Genomic DNA, 8,838 nt, shown 5'->3' with positions numbered 1-8,838 from the left:
TATATACAAATGATAAACAGACTGAAAAAGAAATCAGGAAAATATCACCCTTTACAACAGCTACAAATAGCATAAAATACCTTGGGGTAAACTCAACAAAACAAGTGAAATACCTGTTGGACAAGAACTTTAAGTCTTTAAAGAAATTGAATTAGATGTCAGAAAATGGAAAGATCTCCCATGCTTTTGGATAGGTAGGCTCAACATAGTAAAAATGGCAATGTTACCAAAAGCAATCTACAGATACAATGCAATCCCTATCAAAATCCCAACACAACTCTTTTTTTTTTCACAAATAAGACTTTTATTTGTCACTATTAAAAATCTGGATCTCAAGCAGATTCTTGGATTGGTGGTTCATATACATCAGCTCTTTCAACTTTAGTACCTGTCTCATCACCAGTTGCATTTCCAGAACTACCACCTTCACCATGGAGCTCCATGAGTTTTCCCAATTCAAACTTGGGTTTCTTCAGCATTTTTACATTTCTAATGAAGATATCATGAAGAGGATAAATGGACTGGCAAACCTTTTTTATGTCTTTCCCAATGCTGTCTGGAATCAGTTTATTAACCACTTCCTTCAAGTAATTTGCCTTCACTTCTTGGGTCATGATTTCCATCATCTTCCTCTGGATTTGGTGGACCTGTTGGTGCTATGCATAAGAGGTCTTTGTATCTGGTTGTTGCACTTTTTTTTTTTAATTTAGTGAAACCAACGCAGAACAGACAGAGCAAATAACCATCAGTTGTCTTGACATCCACATGAGCTTCAATCATGGTCTACCACTTTTTGACCATGAAACACATTTTGTCCCTGGATCCATGCCATGGAAGTTAGTCAGATAGTTTTTGCCCTGAACATCCTCAGGAATTAGCTTGAATTTTCTAAATGCAACTTAGTCGTTCTGTAGATCAGCAAGGCTCACTTCAAACACATGACCCTTAAGGTCATCAGATGTAATTTTGGTTCCTTGAGTCCTTGTGACTAGTGTCTTTCCAATGTTTCTAATATTGAACATAGCCACAGCTTTCACATCATACCGATCTTTCTTTGAAAATGAATCAACCACTTTCTTCTTGGCTCCCTTCTTGCCCCCTTTTGTCAGGCACTTGTTCTTGATGACCACCATGGTGCTGTGGGGAGAGCCAAAAGGACCAACACAATTCTTTACAGACTTTGAAAGAACGGTAATCAACTTCATATGGAACAACACAAAACCCAAGATATCCAAAACTATCCCTTATAATAAGGAAACCATCCTTGACTTCAAGCTCTACTCTAGACCTATAGTAATAAAACAGCTTAATATTGGCATAAAAACTGAAGTATGAACACCTGATTTTAACAAAGAAGCCAAAATTGTACTATGGTAAAAAGGAGGTATCTTCAACAAATGGGGCAGGCATAACTAGATGGTGTCATGTAGAAGATTGCAAATAGATCCTTGTCTATTGCCCTGCACTAAACTCAAGTCCAAGTGAATCAAAGACCTCAACATAAATGCAGTTACATTGAACCTGATAGAAGAGAAAGTGGGAAGTAGCTTTGAATGGATTGGCAGAGGAAACCACTTTCTAAATATAACACCAGTAGCACAGACACTGAGAACAAAAATTAATAAATGGGACCTCCTGAAAATGAGAAGCTTCTGTAAGGCAAAGGACACTGTCAATAAGACAAAATGGCAGCCTACCAGATGGGAGAAGATTTTCACCACTCCCATATGTGACAGAGAGCTGGTCTCCAAAATATATAAAGAACTCAAGAAACTAGACATCAACATACCAAATAATTCAATTAAAAATGTGATATAGGGCTAAACAGAGTATTCTCAATAGAAGAATGGCAAAAAGTGGCAAAAAAGACACTTATAGGATTACTCAACATCCTTTCCATAAGGTAAATGCAGATCCAAACAACTCTGAGAAACCATCCTACAACTGTCAGAAGGGCTGTGATAAAAAACATTGATGAGAGCCTATGTTGTAGAGGATGTGGAGTAACGGGAACACTTCTCCACTGCTGGTGGGGATGCAAACTTATACAACCACTTTGGAAATCAGTATGGCAGTTTTTCAGAAAACTTGGTATCAATCTACTTCTTGACCCACCAATACCACTCTTGGGAAAATACTCAAAGGATGCACATTCATACCACAAGGACATTTGCTCAGCTATGTTCATAGCAGCATTATTTGTAATAGCCAGAACCTGGAAACAACTAGATGCTCCACAACCAAAGAATGAATAAATAAAATGTGGTACATATACACAATGGAATATTACTCAGCTGTAAAAAAAAGACATCATGAAATTTTGGGCAAATGGATGGAAATAGAAAATATCGTCCTGAGTGAGGTAACCCAGACCCTAAAAGACAAACATGGTAAGTACTCATTTAGAAGTAGATACTAGATATAAAGCAAAGGATAACCATACTACAATCCACAATCCCAGAGAATCTAGGTAACCAGGAAGACCCTAAGAGAGACATTCACATATCTCCCTAGGAAGGGGAAATAGATAAGTTCTCCTGAGTTAATTGGTATTGTGTGGGTAAGGGGAGTAGATATAGGGAGCTGGCAAGAGAATATGAGTGATGGTTGAGTGGGAGGAGGGACAGATAGGGAGAGCAGGTGAAAGAGATATCTTGATAGAGTGAGCCAGTATGGGCTTTGAGAGAAACCTGGTGCTAGGGAAATTCCTAGGAACCTATAAGGATGACCCCAGCTAAGACTCCAAGCAGTAGTAGAGAGGGTCCTTGAACTGGCCTTCCCCTATAATCAGATTGATGACTACCCTAATTGTCATTATAGAACCTTCATCCAGTAACTGATGGAAGCAGATGCAGCTAAGCATTGGGTGGAGCTCCTGGAATCCAGTGGAAGAGAGGGAGGAGGGATTATATGAGCAAAGGGGTCAAGATCATTATGAGGAAACTCACAGAGACAGCTGACTGACCTGAGTTAGGTGGAACTCTTTGACTCTGGACTGACTGCTGAGGAACCTGCATGGAACCAAACTAGGCCTTATGAATGTGGACGACAGTTGTGTGGCTTGGGCAGTATGTGGGCCCACTGGCAGTGGGACCAGCATTTATCTCTAGTGAATAACTGGTTTTTAGAGCCCATTCCCTATGGAGGGATACATTTATCAGCCTCAATACAAGGGGAAGGGGCTTGGTCCTGCCTCAACTTGGTATACCAGACTGTGATGATTCCCCATGGCAGGCCTTACCCTCTCTGAGGAGTAGATGGGGGTGTGGGATGGGCAAGATGGGGGTGAGTACACAGAGGGGAAGGAGGGGGAACTGTGGTTGGTATATAAAATGAAAAAACTTTTAAATAAAAATAAAATGATAGCCCATGTTGACAAACATAAAATTATAACCCATATATGACTGTTCAAATCTTGAAACAAGATTGAAGATTTCAATTTAATTTTAGATACAAATAAGCTACATTTTAAGAATGTCTTAGAGTTACTATTACTGTGAAGAGACATCATTATCACGGCAACTCTTATAAAGTAGACATTTAATTGTGGTGGCTCACTTACAGTTCAGATGTTCAGTCGATTATGGTGGTGAGCAAGGCAGCAAACAGGCAGAGGTAGTCCTGGAGCTGAGACTGCTACACCTTACAGGCATCAGGAAATCAACTGACTCATTGGGCAGTATCCTGAGTATATGAAACCCAGCTCTACAGTGATGTATTTCCTCCAGAAGGAGTGGCTCAGATTAAAGGTGTGCCCTCTATCCTCAATGTCTGATTTAAAGGCATGCGTCATCCATATTCCTCCAAGACCAGTCTTTCTCCAACACGGCCATACTTCCTAACAGTACCACTCCCTATGATGTTATAGGGGCCAAATACATTTAAACTACTACATTGCACTCCCTTGTTGGAGCCTGCCGACAATCAGCTGGGTATCTGGGTGAGGGTGTGCAGATTGAAGAGACAATGAAAAAGACAGAAAAGAATCCAGAGGACTGCCAATCAATGATGGACAGTCCTCAGGTTATTTCACAGCCAGCTTATATACAGTTTTGAAGAACAGAGGTAGAATAATGCCAGCACAGATATTCAACCACTGTCATTCCTGCCTTGTGTCAAGGAGCAGGCACTTTCTTTTTCTATCTCAGTGTACCTCCCGTTGGCATCAGCAGGCTGTGTCTAGCTAGATGGTGTGTTCCTTCCTGTGGGCTAATTAAGACTTTCTCACAGTTCTTCAAGGAGACTCTGTAGGCTAATGAGAACTTTCTCACAGCCTTGGAGCAAACAAGCCTGAACTCTAATGACTCAGAATAGACTACAGATTCAAACTGGGAAACTGAGTCAGTTGTGGGCTCCCACACTCCCTGACCCCCATAGACCTTTAACATTGACATAATGTAAAATGCATTTAGTCCAATTTCAAAAGTCCCCATAAAAGTCCCCCAAAGTCCCTATAACAGTTTCAACAATGTTTCAAAGTCCAAAGTCTCTTCTGAGATTCATGTAATCTCTTAATTATAATCCCTTGTAAAGTCAAATAAAAAAAGCACATAACATATTTCCAACATGTAATGTCATAGCATACATAACATTCCAAAACATAGGGAAGGGAACATAGCAGAGAAATACTGGACCACAGCAAGACCAAAAACCAACTGGGCAAACTCCAAACTCTGCATCTCTATGTCTGATGTCAAAATGCTTTCCACATCTCCAATTACATTCATCTTTGTTGACTGTAACACACTTCTTTCTCTTGGGCTGGTTCCACTCCCCATTATCACCCATCCTTGGTAGGTATTCCATGATTCTGGCATCTCTAACATCTTGGGTAGTTACAAAATTCCAATGGCTGTATATCTGGGATCCACTCACAATCTTCTGCACTTCACCAAAGGGCTTGCTTGGGTTACCCTGTTGACTCTGCCCTCTGTAGTATATAAGGTCCATCTACTAGGCTCTAGCTGACTCCACTCCACTACTATTGCTATTTTTGGGAGTCATCCCATGGTACTGGAATCTCCAAAACACTGGGGACTTCTGCTGCAACTGGGCTGTACTTTCACCAATAGCCTCTCATAGGCTCTCCCTATGGTGCCAATCCTCAGCTGCTCTCTGTGCCTTGAAGACCAATGCAACCTGGATGACACTTACACATTACCAAGTCCAGCTGCCAGCATGAGGTACAACCACGGCTCTCTTTGGAACAAAGCTTCTCTGTGCTCTCAGGAAACACCTCCCAAATTTTTCACCTCTGTGATGCTGGTCTCTTTTTTAATGCTAATTGCTTAGCTCCAGCCAAACAGCATCAACTATCACAGCAAAGCAAAATTTTGCTTTAGTAGTCTTGGTCTCTTGTTAATCACAGCCAATTATTCAGTCCCAGCTAGCTAACCAGAACCACAGAATCTTAACTGCTTAATTAATTCTATCCTTAAGTCTAAAGCCAGAACCATGTGGCCAAAGCTGCCAATTTCTGCTGCCTGCTGGGGCTGGAACATGGCTGCATTGTTTAATTACATCTTCATGGGCTTTCTGTCTTTCACTACTTAAGTTTGGCTGTCTTGAAACTTTCTCTGTAGACTAGGTTGGCCTTGAATTCACAGAAATCTGCCTGCTTCTGCCTCCAGAGTGATAGGATTCAAGGCATGAGCCATCATTGCCTGAAGTCATCACTCCATTTATTCCATTGATTAATCCATTTATCTCCTTGAACAGAGGATTTAGCTCCATTCACTTTCTGGTGCCCATTTTCTCCTCAAATATTTTTCTTTTCTCAGCTTGTGCCTTTCATTATATATCTTCATTATATATTTTTGGAGTTACTACTAATATCTAAATGACAGAGTCTATACTATGCTGTTTTGAGATCTCTTTGAACTGAAGTAATCCAAAACTCTTTACTTTAGCCTCAGGTAGACTCTATAGACAAGGGCAAAAGGCAGCTACTTCCTTCACCAAAATATCAAAAAGTGATGTTGAGGCAACAGGAAATCAACTGACACACTGCATGATATCCTGAATATATGACACATTTCCTCCAGAAGGTGTGGCCAGATTAAAGGTTTGCTATCCAGCCTCAGGGTCTGGATTAAAGGTGTGTGTCATCCATCCTCCTTCAACAGGACCACTTCCTCCAAAAAGGTCCCCTAATAGTGCAACTCCCTATGGTCTTATGGGGGCCAAATACATCCAAACTACTAGGATTTTTTAAAAAAGAGGATTTTTTAAAAGCATAGAACATGTTTGTTCCCTCATATGATGAAGTAAGATCCTCTTTGGCCTTATCAACATGATTTAGTCTTAAGGGTAAAGATGCAGCCCAGGCTTTCTGCATTGGAAAACAAGATAGAGACTTCCATAGACATACACCTTTTCCCTTGCTGCTGGGGCATACAAGGAGAAAGGTGACCTAGATGCTACAGGGCACCAGCATGTGAGAAGCCAAGAACTTGGCTTAATTGAATGTGTCAGGCAGATCCATGGGCCACAAAGCCATGAGGAAGCTTCCTAGGATCAGGGCTTAGCTGATTGGATTAAGTGGTATACATGTAATATGCGTTATATTGTAATAAGCAAAAACCTGTTTCATTTTACCAGAGACATATGCTGGAGCATTGTCAGTTTTAATTTGTACAGGTATACCCATGATGGCCATAATTTCTAGCAAATGTGTGATTATAGAATCAGGCTTTTTGGAACTCAGAGCAGTTGCCCATTGAAATCTTGAGTAGGTATCTATGGTGTGGTGTACATATTCCTATCTTCCAAATTCTACAAAATAGAACACATCCATCTGCCAGATTTCATTCCTCTGAGTGTCCATTGGGTTACATTCTGCTGGTAGTGGAGTTTTATTGTAAAAAGAACACATAGGACATTTCCTTATAATTCCCTTGGCTTGTTGCCAGATTATGGAAAAACTTTTAAAAAACCCTATAGACATGATTTTTTTAAAATGAAATTCTCAATCTCCAGTATATTTCCTATCAATATTTTATTGATCTTGTCATTTCCTGTGCAAGAGGGCCTGGCCGACCCATATGCAATTGGATGTGAGTTATATAAGAGTTGATGCCTATTCCTGATTATTTCCTGTAACTGAATAAATAACTAAATTAATTATTTATCAAGAATAAATTCTGCAGTATCAATACATAATACCACTCTTTCAGCATACTGAGAGTCAGTAACTATGTTGAGAGGTTCCATAAAATCCATTAATACCCTCAGAACAGCACATAATTCCAAATTTTGGACAGAATTATAAGGACTTTGAATCACTTTACTTAAATTTTCTGATTTTTAACCAGCCTTTCCTTGTTTGTATCTGTATAAAATGTAGAGGCTCCAGATATTGGTGTTTCCCATACAATGTGAGGCTGAATCCTATTAGCTCTCTTTATAAGATTAGTTCTACTAATATTTTGGGATATTTGTTGTTAATCTCTCCCATAAAATTACTGCAAGCTCTTTGCCAAAGTTCACTTTCTGCCCATAATTTGTCAATTTCCTCATTAGTTAAAGATACTACAATTTCTGCTGTGTCTATTCCTGCTAGTTGACAAAGTCACAATTTTCCTTTTACAATCAACTTAGAGAGCTTTTCCCCATAATTTTTTAAATTTTTTACTCTGTTTACTGGGTAGAAATATCCATTCCCACATAATATCTTCCCTCTGAATTAAAATTCCTGGAGAAGAATGCTTAGCATGTAAAATAACTAAACTGCAATCAAACTTTGGATCCACATGATCAACATGTGCATCCTGTATTTTCTTTTCCACCAAAGCCAATTGTTTCTCAGCTTCAACTGAAAATTCACTTGGACTATTTAAGTCCTTGTCATCTTCTAAGGCTTTGAACAAGTTATACAGATCATAATGTCTTACCCCAATAGCAGTCCATAGATAGGAAATGTTTTTGAATAATCTTTGAAAGCCATTAAGATTCTGTAACCAATCTCTCCTAATTTGCAGCTTTTGGAGTCTAATTTTTTGTAGACCTATTTTATATCCTAAATTAGTAATAGAATCTCCTCTTTGCATCTTTCCAGGAGCAAGTTGTAACCACCAACAAGGCAATTATTTTTTTACTTTTTTTAACATTCATTCTAAAGTATCCACATTTTAATCAGTTAGTAAATTATAGTCCATGTAATGATAAAGTATAGATTTAGGAAACTGTTTACGTATTACTTCCAATGGCTGTCATGCAAAATGTTGGCACAGGGTTAGGATATTTAACATTTCCTATGGGATAACATTCCCTTGATAGCTCTTGATGGCTGGGAATAATTATAAGTAGGTATTGTGAAGGCAAAATTTTCCCTGTCTTTTTCTTTTAAGGGTATTGAGAGGAAACAGTCTTTTAAATCAATGCCTATAAGAAGCCATCATTTAGGTAATAGAGTAGGCAAAGGAATTCCAGATTGTAGAGAGCCCGTTGGCTGAATTAACTTGTTAATTGATCTTAGATCTGAACTACTCTCCACTTACCAGATTATTTTTAATAACAAATACAGGAGAATTCAAATGGCCGGTTGATACTTCAATATGCTTAACATTTAACTGCTCTTATACCAGCTGTTATAAGGCCAGTAGTTTCTGTGTTGATAAAAGCCATTGCTGAACCCATACAGGCTTCTCTGTTAACCATTTTATAGTCAGAGCTGTTGGTGTTTTTGAAAGATCAGTAGTTATTGTACCCTGTTTCTGTACACTCTGGATGGTTGGTGACTGTTCTTTGTAACACCTTTTTAATAATTTTTTTCAGAAACATATGTTAGTTTATGGTATGTTTCTGAGATTGGAGGGATTTTAATCTTGGTATTCCATT

At 39.0% G+C, this 8,838-nt stretch overlaps 1 pseudogene; it reads right to left on the bottom strand.

Annotated features, from left to right (window-relative positions):
* Positions 1 to 332: 332 nt before the first annotated feature.
* LOC118571869 lies at positions 333 to 1,133 on the bottom strand (annotated as a pseudogene).
* Positions 1,134 to 8,838: the final 7,705 nt, after the last annotated feature.

Source organism: Onychomys torridus, chromosome 21 (genome assembly GCF_903995425.1).
Source record: "Onychomys torridus chromosome 21, mOncTor1.1, whole genome shotgun sequence".
NCBI classification, from domain to species: domain Eukaryota; kingdom Metazoa; phylum Chordata; class Mammalia; order Rodentia; family Cricetidae; genus Onychomys; species Onychomys torridus.
This window is presented reverse-complemented; position numbering and strand designations above follow the sequence as displayed.